We start from the raw sequence: 14,777 nt of genomic DNA on the forward strand, positions 1-14,777 counted from the left end.
AGAAAGCAGATCTACTTAACTCATATTTTGCATCTGTCTTTACACAAAAGGAAAAAACAATCCAACCTATCAAAAACAGCACTACAAAAAACAGATTAGAAACACAAGTTAAAATAGGGAAGAAAATGGTAAGTGAACACCTGTCTACCCTAGACGAGTTCAAATCACCAGGACCGGATGGATTACACCCCAAGGTTCTGAAGGAACTGGCAGACGTGATCTCAGAACCACTGAACTATATCTTTCAAAGATCCTGGAGCACAGGGGAGCTGCCAGAGGACTGGAAAAGAGCTGATGTAGTTCCCATCTTCAAAAAAGGAAAAAACAGATCCAGGAAACTACAGACCTATCAGTCTGACCTCAATACCGGGAAGATTCTGGAAAAGATAATCAAGCAACGAATCACCGAACACCTAGAAGCAAACAAAGTAATAACCAAAAGCCAACATGGGTTTGTCAAAACAGATCATGCCAGACTAATCTTATCGCATTCTTTGACAAAATGACAAAATTAGTAGACCAGAGGAATGCTGTTGATATAATTTACTTGGACTTCAGTAAAGCATTTGATAAAGTAGACCATAACCTACTACTAGATAAAGTAGAAAAATGTGGGTTAGACAGCACCACCACCAGATGGATTCGTAACTGGCTGACCAACCGCACTCAACGTGTAGTCCTCAACGGAACTACATCCACATGGAGGAAGTATGCAGTGGAGTACCCCAAGGCTCTGTTTTAGGCCCAGTACTCTTCAACATCTTCATCAATGACTTGGACGAGGGGATAGATGGGGAACTCATCAAATTTGCAGATGACACCAAGCTGGCAGGAATAGCCAACACTCCAGAAGATAGGCTCAAGTTACAGAGAGATCTTGACAGACTTGAACATTGGGCGCTATCTAACAAAATGAAATTCAACAGTGAAAAAAGTAAGGTTCTAAATTTAGGCCAAAAAAACAAAATGCACCAGTACCGTATATGTGGTACCTTGCTCAATAGTAGTACCTGTGAGAGGGATCTTGGAGTCCTAGTGGATAACCATCTAGATATGAGCCAGCAGTGTGCAGCAGCTGTTAAAAAAGCCAACACAGTTCTGGGCTGCATAAACAGAGGGATAGAATCAAGATCAGGTGAAGTGCTAGTACCACTTTATAATGCCTTGGTAAGGCCACACTTGGAATATTGCATCCAGTTTTGGTCGCCACGATGTAAAAAAGATGTTGAGACTCTAGAAAGAGTGCAGAGAAGAGCAACAAAGATGATTAGGGGACTGGAGGATAAAACATATGAAGAACGATTGCAGGAACTGGGCATGTCTAGTTTAACAAAAAGAAGGACTAGGGGAGACATGATAGCTGTGTTCCAATATCTCAGGGGCTGCCACAAAGAAGAGAGAGCCGGGCTGTTCTCCAAAGCACCTGAGGGTAGAACAAGAAGCAACGGTGGAAACTGATCAAGGAAAGAAGCAACTTAGAACTAAGGAGAAATTTCCTGACAGTTAGAACAATTAATAAGTGGAACAACTTCAGAAGTTGTGAATGCTCCAACACTGGAAATTTTTAAGAAAATGTTGGATTACCATCTGACTGAGATGGTGTAGGGTTCCCTGCCTGGGCAGGGGGTTGGACTAGAAGGCCTCCAAGGTCCCTTCCAACTCTGATGTTATGTTATGTTATGTTATGTTATGAATATGGAAAATTTCATTTTGGGTAGCTGTAGTTTTATTCTATTGTTTCAGGCTCCTTGAGACATAAAAGTATGTTGGTGCTTATTTGTACAAAAGAAAATAGTTAAAAGCAGAGGTGGGTTCTAAATCTTTTTACTACAGGTTCTATGGGCGTGGCTTATTTTGTGGGCGTGGCTTGAAGGTCATATGACAGTGGGTGTGGCTTGATGGTCATATTACTGGGTAGGCGTGGCCAACTCAATGTCTCTTATGTCAAGGGGTACCTCGCCTGGCCCCTCCCCTCCCAGCCATTCCTTGTCACACCCAGCTTCAACGTATCTATAGTTCTGCAAAAATGTTGTTCACCTTTTTTCAACTTTATTATCTACATACTATAGATCAGGGGTCTCCAAACTTGGCCACTTCAACTCCCAGAATTCCTCAGCCAGCTTTGCTGTCTTAAAGTCTTAAAGTGGCCAAGGTTAGAGACCTCTGCTATAGATGCACTTTCATGGACCACTGAAAGGAGGAAATGGCTCACATGCTTTGCCCAAGAGTGTGATAGCCAACAGTCTTTTAAGGGGCTGCTAGAAAGAAGGGGGGGGAAAGTATTTTCCAAAGCACCAGAAGGCAAAACAAGAAGCAATGGATGGAAACTCAACAAAGAGAGAAGCAATCTAAAACTAAGGACAAACTTCCTGACAGTGTGAATCTATATAGGTTTCAGTCATAATTTCACATATAAAAAGCCATTCATGTAATATAACCTGCGTATTGTTCAAAACAATCATTATTATTATGGCTGATGTTTGACAGCAAGCCTAAAATCCCCATTCCCTCCCCACTCCAGGGGAAGGTTACTTCAAAATCCCCATTTCCTCCCCACCCCACTAATCTGTTCTAGGAAGGAATCAAACTCCCCCCTCTTCATTTCCCAAATAAAATATCCCAGATAATTAAGGAATAATCAAGCTGCTAGCAAGGAACCTGCCTGGAATTCCACATTCCTGCCCGCTGCATAAAGGAAACTTTGTAAGCAGAAAACAGCTACCGGTGCTTACAGATAATATAAAATGGAAGCCAGAAGTTCGGCTCCATTTACAAGCAGGCAGAAAATTCATTCAAGATAGGATACTTCACAATGGAAATCGCCCAAACCTTTTTAGAAACACAAAGCCCATGTTGCACAAACCCCAAAACTTCAAAAACATTGAAGCATATAAGAATTCCTCCTCTTATCCAATTTGTTGTTCAGCTGACTGAGAAAGGAGCTTCTAGCCACTCTATCAATTTAAAACAACAGCGTTTCCCCCCCCCCACTTCTTCTTTGCCAAGCAATCTCCCGGCTGAGAAGCGAGCCGATCAGTTGGGAGGCTTCTTGGCTTCTCAATTTAAAGGGACAGTGTCTTGTGTTTTTTTTTCTCTTATTCGACGAGTGAGTCTTGATTTTTTTCCTTCTAGCCGATCAGCTGGGAGTCGGGAGGCAGCAAGAGATTGGGGGTGGGACCAGGCAGAATTTTTACTACCGGTTCTCTGAACTACTCAAAATGTTTACTACCGGTTCTTGCAAACTGGGAAGAACTGGTAGCAACCCACTACTGGTTAAAAGCCAAATTTAATACTATCAGTTTTTATAATATTGAATATTATACAAAGTAGATGATCTGTGTTAGCAGCAGCTTTTGGATATCTTATATAGAGAGGCAATCCCTAGCCATCATTGGGTATCAGATCACTGCAAACGTAATTGAACTTTGGACTTCCTGTGTACAAAACAAGATTCTAGTGTATGTTCTTTTCACATAGAATTGTCAAATTATTTGTATAATGCTCTAAGAAAGCTGTGGGCATGTCCAATTCTGGCTCTGACTCTTAAATATTTTTAGATACAGCTAATGGGCCTACTCTCCCATTAGCAGCTGTGCAGGACTTACCTGGCAGCAGTAATAATATTGGGGAGCCTCAGGGATTGCTGAAACAGTGAAGTCCTTCAAGTGTTTCTGGGAAATTAAAAGTGCAGCCACAATATGACTACTAGACTAGTAGAACTAGTGAAGAGAACTTAAGCATTAGTTATGTAATTTCTCAAGATAATCAGCTGCTGCTGATCGCCCTGGTTTGGTAATCAAACAACTTGATTGGGTTTATTTTATCTGCCCACTTTTTGAGCGTGATAGAATGACTTATTTTTATTGGGGGACAATTGTTTCATCTCTTCCAATGAGAAAAGATAAAGAATTTTGCATTTGTTTTTATTTTTTCATTCCATTTCTATAACTTTTCAGAAGTTTTATTTTTTCTAATACTTTATTAGCTATCCTAACTAGTTTTGTATCATCTGTAAATTTAATTAGAATTAAGAAAAATAATGAGTGTCAAACAGTAATCATTTGCCAATCATGTATTAATAGCAAGAAAAAAATGAATTATATTTGTTTTGTTAGATATACTTACAACCTATCCTTCAATACAAAATAATTCAAGGATAAATTATGTAATTCTTATAAAGCAATAAAATAAAAAATGAAATAGAACTATTATGGCAAAAAAGTTAGAATAAGGAAAGACAGCTTCATAAACTTATTAGAAATTCAACATCTGCAACAGTATAAAATATGAAAACAGTTAAAAGACTGAGAAAATAAAATATTTGATGCCAAAAGCACCTCAGTTGATTCAACATATATCTTCTCCAGATTTATGTATTTATGGAATATTTCCTTAACAATAGGAAATTATTTATTCACATACATTTAATAAGCCAGCCTTTGAAATAATGTAGAAAAAGATTCTGTATCTTTAATTTGAGCTAGAATCAAATTCAAAATTCTTTGGATACTAATCTCTCTTGATTTTCTTTCTACTTTTATTGTTGATTCAAAAGGTTTGACTATCACTTATGAATAGAATTAAGAAATATTATTACTATTATTAAAATATTCCGAAAACAATTTTAAAATTTAGTACAAATAACATAAATATTTTAATACATTTTCAGGTTGCAATATGTTGCCCTTCCCATAAAAAGTATTCTATTTGCAGATCCATACAATTTCCACTTACAAGATAATGCTACAACTTTTTCTTTCCATGGAAATGTAGCTATTTCTGAAGTCTTCAATATCTCCTTTGCACAATTAAGTGCACAGATTTGTGTGACAGACCTTTTCTTCAAGAAAATCATATGGGTTTTGTCACTCTGTCTTCTAGCCCCTTGAAAAGATCTTTCTGTTCTGGAATATGTTGCTTGATTTGGTGTAAATACTATTTTCAATTACTAGTTTGATGTTACTACGCAGTGCATACTGGAATGAGTTTGTGCGTTTGTGTGTGTTGATAACTGTTGTTGCAATTACAAAATATAGAAAACACATAAAAATAGTCAGGGCTGATTTATCCTTGGGTAGAATGAAGTGATTATGTTGATAATTTATGAAGAGACAATGAACAAGAGTAATCCTACTGACCATATAGAGAGCAAAGCTATGTAAGCGAACTCTCTGCTATATTATTACAATCTTCAATATGGAAAGTATGCAGGGGTGGGGGTCACTCAAGAAAATCTTATGATGATGACTTTGGTAAATAGGAGTTGCTACTTCAGGAGTTGTTCTCTCAGAACAAACTATTCAGCCACGAATCGCCTTTCCATATTTACACTCAACCTCATCACAAACATATTGCAACGTATTATTTCTGCCAGCCCTATAACATTGCCTCCAATACTTCTCGGCCTTTTGGCTAAGATCAAGTGTAGTATCTGTTCTTATCAGTTTAATATCTGATATGTCCTCTATTTGAGGACTACATATTAAATGGATTTTTGGAACTGGAAACATGGGGAAAAAATTGGGTTAGAAATGTCAGATTTACCTAAGCACAAAGTTTAAGAGAAAACTTTTATAAAATATTTTATAGATGGCATTTAGGTCCTAAAAACTAGCATGTATGTATCCGTATATGCAAGCTAAATGTTGGAGATGTGATTGTGATGATGCTACTTATTATCATATATGATGGACTTGTAAAAAAATCAAAGCATTTTGGATAAAAATTTGGTGGATTATGCAGAATATCTTGAAAAAGAAGATAAAGTTTACACCACAGTTATTTTTATTGGGTATAATTACGGACTGTACAGTAATAGAGACTAAACTGATTTTAAATTTAATATCAGCAGCGAGATTATTGGTCGCGCAATATTGGAAGAAAGAAGATTTGCCTATAATTGAAGAATGGACACTTAAAGTATCGAACTTAGCAGAATGGCAAAAATTTCAGCATATTTGAAAGACTATTCACAAGAAAGATATACATTGGAATGGAGAAGTTGGATTGATTATATGCAAAACAAATATCAGACTAAAAAGTATCAAATAGCTTATGAGTGATTGTAGGAATTGTACTGTATTAGTGTATTTGTTTGCCTTTCATGGATTACTGCCTTGTCGTGGCGAAGGGGCTTGCGTAGCTCAATGAAGCTATGAGCTATGCCATGCAGGGACACCCAAGACGGACAGGTCATAGCAGAGAGTTCTGACAAAACGTAATCCATTGGAGAAGGAAATGGCAACCCAGTCCAGTATCTTTGCCATGAAAACCCCATGGACAGTACAAAAATGAAAAAAGATATGACGCCGGAAGATGAGCCCCTCAGTTTGGAAGGTGTCTTATATGCTACTGGGGAAGAGCGGAGGGCTAGCACTAGTAGCGCCAGAAAGAATGAAGTGACTGGGCCAAAGCCGAAAGGACACTCAGTTGTGGATGTATCTGGTGGTGAAAGGAAAGTCCGATGCTGTAAAGATTTTTTCTCCATAGGAACCTGGAATGTAAGATCTATGAATCAAGGCAAGCTGGATGTGGTCAAACAAGAGACGACAAGACTGAACATCAACATCTTAGGAATCAGCAAACTAAGTGCACAGGAATGGGTTACACAGAAAAACTATACAAGAATGAGCTTAACATCCCTGATATCCACAATGGGGTGGTCACTAACCTTGAGCCAGACATCCTAGAATGTGAAATCAAATGGGCCTTAGGAAATCTGAGCAACAACAAAGCTAGTGGAGGAGACAGTATTCCAGCTGAGCTATTCAAAATCTTAAAAGACGACGCAGTAAAAGTGCTACACCCAATTTGCCAGCAAATTTGGAAAACTCAACAATGGCCACAGGATTGGAAAAGGTCAGTTTACATTCCAATTCCAAAGAAAAGCAATGCCAAAGAATGTTTGAACTATCGCACCATTGCACTCATTTCACATGCTAGTAAGGTTATGCTTAAAATCCTACAAGCTAGGCTCTAGCAATATGTGGATCGAGAACTACCAGAAGTACAGGCAGGATTTCGTAGAGGCAGAGGAACTAGAGATCAAATTGCCAACATACGCTGGATCATGGAGAAAGCTAGGGAGTTCCAGAAAAACATCTACTTCTGCTTCATTGACTATGCTAAAGCCTTTGATTGTGTGGATCACAACAAATTGTGGCAAGTTCTTAAAGAGATGGGAGTACCAGACCATCTTATTTGTCTCTTGAGAAACCTGTCAAGAAGCCACAGTGAGAACTGGACACGGAACCACTGATTGGTTCAAAATTGGGAAAGGAGTCCAGCAAGGCTGTATACTATCACCCTGCCTATTTAACTTATATGCAGAACACATCATGAGAAAGGCGGGGCTAGATGAATCAAAAATTGGAATTAAGATTGCTGGAAGAAATATCAACAACCTCAGATATGCAGATGATACCACTCTAATGGCAGAAAGCGAAGAGGAACTAAAGAGTTTCTTAATGCAGGTGAAGGAGGAGAGTGCAAAAGTTGGCTTGAAACTCAACATTAAGAAAACTAAAATCATGGCATCCGTCCCTTTCAATTCCTGGCAGATAGATGGTGAAGAAATGGAGGTAGTGACAGATTTTATTTTCCTGGGCTCCAAGATTACCGCAGCCAAGAAATTAAAAGATGCTTGCTCCTGGGGAGGAAAGCTATGGCAAATCTAGACAGCGTACTAAAAAGCAGAGACATCACCCTGCCAACCAAAGTCCGTATAGAACGAGGTGGCTGGATGGAGTCACTGAAGCAGTAGGCATGAGCTTAAATGGACTCCAGAGGATGGTAGAGGACAGGAAGGCCTGAAGGAATGTTGTCCATGGGGTCGCGATGGGTCAGACACGACTTCGCAACTAACAACAACAACAAATGTATTTGTTTAAATGGGAAAGGGGAGTTAAGGTTGCAAAGGGGAAAGGAGAAGTTATGGGTGATGGTTTATTGTTGTATTTTAGCTTATGATTGTTAAATGTAATACCCTGTATTTTGCTCTGGAAAGTCTCGGGGGTAGGGGAGTGGGGGGAAGGGTTGAGTGGAGGGGGGAGGGCAGAGGGAAGTGGGGTGGATAATTGTTGGAAAAAAAATTTTTGTAAAACTTTTTCAATAACAAAAAAAAAACATTGCCTCCAACAATTTCACAGCACTTGGGTGAGATAGCCTTAAGTCATATGTAGCTGTACTACTGGTAGTATTTACTCATTATTCTAATGCCAGGGCTGCCTTGATTTGTACATAATATTTACTGTGCTTACCCAAAAATATGGGTCCTTGAGTGGCTCAGACTGCTAACTTAGTCTGTTATTAACAACAGCTGCTTGCAATTACTGCAGGTTCAAGCCCCACCAGGCCCAAGGTTGACTCAGTCTTCCATCCTTTATAAGGTAGGTAAAATGAGGACCCAGGTTGTTGGGGGCAATAAGTTGACTTTGTATATAATATACAAATGGATGAAGACTATTGCTTGACATAGTGTAAGCCCCCCTGAGTCTTCGGAGAAGGGCGGGATATAAATGCAAATAAATAAATAAAAAATGAGACCCTGTCTCATTTTTTTTTTGAACCCTGAAATAAGTGCTTGGCCTTATTGCCATGTGCTCAAAAGCCCAATTGGGCTTATTATCAGGGGATGCCTTATTTTGGGGAAAACAGGATATTGTTCTTCGAAGAGAAGCTAGATGATTGTAATCACTTGAAAGAGACAGGGCAATAGAAATAGATATGGAAGATGGCTCAGCAAAGGGAAGACTCATTTCATGTCAGTAGACTTTCTGCCAATTCAAGGAAAGATGGGCAATGCTTAATTCAATAGTGGATAAATGTCCCATAACAGTCAGGGGCAATGAACAAGATAAGAGGTAAAATCTATAACCACATAGTTATATGCAATTGTTGCTTCAAATTCATAACCAGAATTCATTTTTATTGAAAATAAGATGGCCAAGAAAAATATGGAGATGGAGATCTGGACAAAAGCGCACGTTCCAGGGTTACTGCTTCAACATATCTTTTTCCTGACAGGGGAAGTGATAAATACATTGATAAATTAGCTAACTAAGTAATAATTTTCAGCCAGCAGGGAGGTGCTGGGTAGCAGGAAATTACAACACCTATATTGTGAGAGTAAGGTAATCATGGTAATCTCTAATATTTTTGGAGGCCCAAATAATTATTGTTATTGTTAGAATGTTATTAACTTGAATTTTCTTCTGAAAGAAGTATGCAGTGCAAATGCTGATAACAGAACACAATGCAATGAAATGCCTAGTTGCAAAGTACCTTCAGTACAATCACTATTCTACTAAAAATTTAAAACAAACCCTCAGATAGGATGTTTAAAAATCACCCTCACCAATATTGTAGACAAGCTGGGTATCAATTATATTAGAAATTCTGCTGAAAGAATTTCTGCTCTTTGTTGCTCTGGCATGCAGTTTCTGTGCTCCTGGTCATGGAGGCCAAAGGGTTTCTCTGGGAGGTTTGTAATCAGAGCAAAGGTCTTGCCCTCAACTAATCTGGACAGCAGTCCATGGGATTGCTCCATAGAAAGGCAACCAGGATATAAGTTCCATCAGGAGAAAGGCAGAAAGAAATACAGAAAACTAACAGTTTGAGAGTACCACAATTTGGTTAGCTCAGAATAATGAGGCAGACCCCATTAAGGCAAACTAAATTTGTTCATAAGAATGGCATTGCTTCGCTCTCTTTATTTAAGTTGTCGAACTATGAGCTGCTTTTTGTTTTTCATGTGTGCAGCAGACATTGACCTTGACCCAGGTGTCTTCGATCACAAGATCTGTAGAAAGTTTAGTGTCGTATAAACTCTAATTACAGCGTTGACTTTCATATTGTTTTCATATGACTTATTCATATGACTCTCTAATTATAATCTTAACATACTGCATATACCCAACTTAATGATATATTAACTCATGTTTTTGTGTAAGCATTATATGTGGACCTAGTCAATTATTGCTTATTCAACAAGCTATGGTTTACAGTGGTTCTTCCCAATAAACAATGTTGATTATTGTTGATGTTTTAACCATTGCAACTGCTCTCTATGCTACCTCATCCAGCACAGCTTCTTTCAATTGTTGGATGTTCAACTTTGTATCAGATTTGATGTTATCAAGCCAGCGTGTTCTTTACTTGCCCCTTCTTCTTGTTCCACTAACCATTCCTAGCATCAATGGATTTTCTGATGAATTTCCAATGATTATAAATTAGTAAAAAGCAGCCAGCAATATTTGTTTATGAAGATTTGCTGCTGAGGAAAGAAAAGGAGGTAATTCCACTAATGAACACAAGTATGTCATAATTGCAGCTCATTCATGAAATTGACATGCATTATTTTTTCAAAATTCTGTTTTGCATAAGGAACATGAGGCCAGCTTTTGGAAACTGGGGAAGTTTGAAAATGCTTTTGTGGTTTACCAGTGAAAAACTGTATAATCCTTTGAGCAGATATTTATTGTTTTACATTTTGTAAAGAGTCCTGCATGCATAGACAATTAAATTAATTTTATTTCAAAATTTCAGAAATTTCCAGGGAGACCTTGAAGATTCAGAATATACTACTTCCAGTGCAAGCCATAACTGTAATGGTAGTAAATCACAGTATACTTTACAAAATTCACCATAGAAACATATGATAAATCATGTGATCTGCAGAATATAGTGATCATAGATCTGGAGGAGCTGAACTGAAGCCAATTGCTAGCAACAGTACAGACTGTCAGAGCTAACCCTCTTGACTTTATTAATAAGGGAGCTGAGTAAATAATTCAGAAATCATTGATGTGAATAATTTGCTTCTTTGCCTGGGAAATATTTGTGAAAACAGTCCATTCATGCCAAAAAACATTTCATTTTAAGACTATGTATGCTGGATGGATGATATGAAGACAAAAAAGAGATTGTTAAGTTCGGGAAGTAACGAGGCTGGAGACCAGGGTAGTGACAACAGCTCTTTAATATAGGGTGAACCCAGCAACCTGGCTGGGGAAAAAACCTCTCCTTATATACTGTTCAACCGGCGGCTTCAACCAATCAGCAACGTGCTTGTTTCCCGCCAAAACATTTAAAGATACATAACACTCCTCTCCTCCCAGAAAACACTTTACCTATATTTACATATTATTTACATGTTATTTTTCGACGTAGTCACGTAAATAACCTGGGCGTCTCCTGATTCTTTCGGACCTGCGCGGTTCAGTCCTTGGGAGTGGGTTGAGCTGGTCGGAGGGGCTGTTTGCTCCTCCCAGCTCTTTCTCTAGGCCATCCGGCCCTGGATTACTTGCAGACTCTTTTTCTAGGCCATCCGGCCTTGGATTACTTGCAGAGTCGTCCCTGCTGTTTCCAACGGGAACCTGATGGCGTCGCTGGACCTCCGGGAACTCAGCTAAGTCTTGCGCCTCCCCCGGGTTAGGGTCAGCTGTGGGTTCAAATAATGAGTGGTCATGATCTGTCTCATTTAGCTCAGGTTGTTCGGCTATTCGTTTTCTTATCTGATCTATGTGGCGCCTCCATACCCGGTTGTCTTTTAACTCAACTAAGTATGATTTTGGACCTGTTGCTTTTATGATTTGCCCTGCTAGCCAACTTGGGCCGTCCCCATAGTTGCGGGCCCACACTTGGTCGCCTATGTCCATTTCTCTAGTTTTTTCCAGTTCCCCCTTGTAACCCTCTGGTGTGTAATGGGGATTTAAACGGTCAAGTGGGCACCGGAGCTTCCGTCCCATCAATAATTCGGCTGGGCTTCTGCCTGTAGCAGTGCTGGGGGTTCTATGCTGAACGGCCAGAAAGACATCTATCTTTGTTTGCCAGTCGCCTGGCTTGAGTCTGGACAATGCCTCCTTAGCGCTCCGGACGGAACGCTCTGCAAGGCCATTCGACGCAGGGTGGAAAGGCGCAGAGAGGGCATGTCGGATGCCCTCATCTGCCAAGTATTCCTCAAACTGGGTTGCCGTGAATTGCGGGCCGTTATCGGATACTAGCGTGTCAGGCAACCCGTGGGTTGCGAATAGGTGCCGCAGGGCTGCGATTACTGCCTCGGCTGTCATGGATCTCATGAGAATGATTTCCAACCATTTAGAGAAAGTGTCGACTACCACTAAGAAGGTTTGGCCGTGGAAGGGGCCGGCGAAATCGATGTGGATTCTTGACCAGGGCCCTTGGGGTTTTTCCCATTCCCTAACCGGGGCGTAGTAGCGGTCTGGATTCCTGGCAGGCCAGGCATTTCCCTACCCTCTCAGCAATTTCTGAGTCCATTAATGGCCACCAAACATAGCTTCTTGCTAGCCCCTTCATCCTTACGATCCCTGGGTGACCCTCGTGTAGAAGGTCCAATACCTTTCCCCTCAATTTCTCCGGGATCACCACTCGATCTCCCCATAGCAGGCACCCCCCTTGAGCCGACAGTTCCCCACGTTTTTTTACAAATTCCTTAAAACGTTCGCCCGGCGCAGCGGGCCACCCTCTTTGTACCCAACCGAGTACAGTCCTCAAAATAATGTCCCGAGCCACCTCCTTAGATGTGACTGGGCCAGAGTCCAAAGAGTCAATTAGCAGGATGGGCGTCCCCGGAGTGGGGTCTTCGATCGCCCCTGGTAGTGGGCATCTGCTTAAAGCGTCCGCATGCCCCACTTCTTTTCCGGGTCGATGCTGCAGCTTGTAGGAATAAGCGGCTAAGAAGATAGTCCATCGGGTCAATCGTGGCGAAAGTGCCACAGGCGTAGGGCGGTCGCCAGCCAGTATCCCTAATAGCGGTCTATGGTCAGTGACAATTTCAAAGTCTCTACCAAAAACGTATTCGTGAAACTTTTTTACCCCTGACACAATTGCTAGCGCTTCCTTATCCAACTGGCTATAGTTCCTCTCTGTTGAGGACATCGTTCTGGAGTAGAAGGCTATTGGGGCTTCTGTGCCGTTTGGAAGTCTGTGGCTGAGCACAGCCCCCACCCCGTAAGGGGAGGCATCGCAAACCAGTAATAATGGCAATGAGCTATGATACTGGATCAGTAGGCTATCACCCGAGAGTAGGTTTTTTACTGCTTCGAAAGCCCTGGCTTCCGACTTTCCCCAAGACCAAACAGTATTCTTTCCCAGAAGCTTATGCAGCGGCTCAGCAACGGTCGCCTTGTTTTTTAAAAAGACCGCGTAAAAATTCACTAGCCCCAGGAATGCCTGTAGCTCTGTTTTGTTTTTTGGCGCTGGAGCCTTTCTTATTGCCTTGACTTTGCTCTCAGTGGGGTGAATTCCTTTCTTGTCTATTCTGTAGCCCAAGAACTCGACGGATTCTACCCCTATCTGGCATTTGTTCACTTTAACCTTTAGTCCGGCTGACCGGAAAATGCCCAGGACTTTCCTCAAGCGCTCCCCCAATTCCTCTAAATTTTCAGCTGATATCAATACATCATCGAAGTAGGGGACTACCCCTGGGAGCCCTTGCAGAAGTCGTTCCATTAAATTTTGGAACAGCCCCGGTGCCACACTCACCCCAAATTGTAATCTGGTACACTTGAAAGCACCTCTGTGAGTTACAATCGTTTGGGCTTCGGCTGTGTTGGTGTCTACGGGCAGTTGTTGATAGGCTTGAGCCAAGTCTAACTTTGCAAAGACTTGCCCTTGCCCCAACGAGTGCAGCAAGTGTTGCACCACGGGAACCGGGTAAGCGCTTTTCTGTAAGGCTTTGTTTAACGTCGCCTTGTAGTCAGCGCAGATTCTAACTGACCCATCTGGTTTACTGGGGTGACGATTGGTGTCTCCCACTTTGCGTGATCGACTGGCACCAGAATCCCCTGATTTATGAGCTTATCTATCTCCTTGTCAATCTTAGGTTTAAGGGCAAAAGGGACTCTCCTTGCCTTTAACCTAATGGGGGCTACCTGGGGGTCTAAGTTGAAGGAAATAGGGGTCCCCTTGTACTTGCCCAGGCAGTCCTTGAAGACATCTTCAAACTCGCTCATGAGTGTGTCTTTGAGGGTACAGTCACTTCTGTAGATGCCAGTCACTCCCATGCCCAATGCACGGAACCAGTCTAGTCCCAACAACCAGGCAGGGTCCCTTCGACGATCGTGATGGGCAGGGTCTTCTTGTGTGGTCCGTACTCGACTCGGACAGAGGTGGTCCTCGAACAGGGATGCGATTCCCCGGTAGTCGTGGACTCGTAGCCGTTGTGTTTGCAGGTGGCGCTGACTGATGGCAAGGCTTCGCCAAAGTGTCCCAGGACATGATGGTGATCGCTGACCCGGTGTCCACTTCTAGTCGGCACGGCACTCCTTCTATTCTGGGCTTGGTGAAGATTTTCTTCTCCACCCGGGTTGTGGCGCGGCCTATGATCACAGTCGTTTGATTCGAGTTTGCGCCTTTTTTGTTTGAGCCAATCACGGGTCGCCTTGCCGATCCCGCACTCTGATTGGCCGATTTGAATTTTCGGCGGGAAGGTTGGGGAGCTCGACAGACTTGAGCTAGGTGCCCCTTCTTCTCGCACCGCCGACATGTAGCGTCCTTGAACTTGCAGTGTTGGCGCGGGTGTTGACCTCCGCAACTTCCGCACTCGTCCCGGTCTTCTTTGCCGCGTTTCTCGGTTCGACAAACCCCTTCCTCATCCTCACCGTCGGATTCGGTCTGGATCTCTTCTTGGTGCACCGGGGTTGACTTTGTGCTCGCCTTCGGTGTAAGTGGCTTTTGCAGGGTCTCCGCCGCTTGGGTGGACATTTCATGCGCTCTGGCTTCGTCCAGGGCGTTTGCCAGCGTTAGATTGCTTTTCG

The 14,777-nt window shown here is 41.8% G+C and overlaps 1 pseudogene; it reads left to right on the forward strand.

Annotated features, from left to right (window-relative positions):
- The first annotated feature begins 5,392 nt into the window (after positions 1 to 5,392).
- LOC131199005 (U2 spliceosomal RNA) lies at positions 5,393 to 5,511 on the forward strand (annotated as a pseudogene).
- Positions 5,512 to 14,777: the final 9,266 nt, after the last annotated feature.

The sequence above is a fragment of the Ahaetulla prasina genome, chromosome 4 (genome assembly GCF_028640845.1).
Source record: "Ahaetulla prasina isolate Xishuangbanna chromosome 4, ASM2864084v1, whole genome shotgun sequence".
Lineage (NCBI taxonomy): Eukaryota > Metazoa > Chordata > Lepidosauria > Squamata > Colubridae > Ahaetulla > Ahaetulla prasina.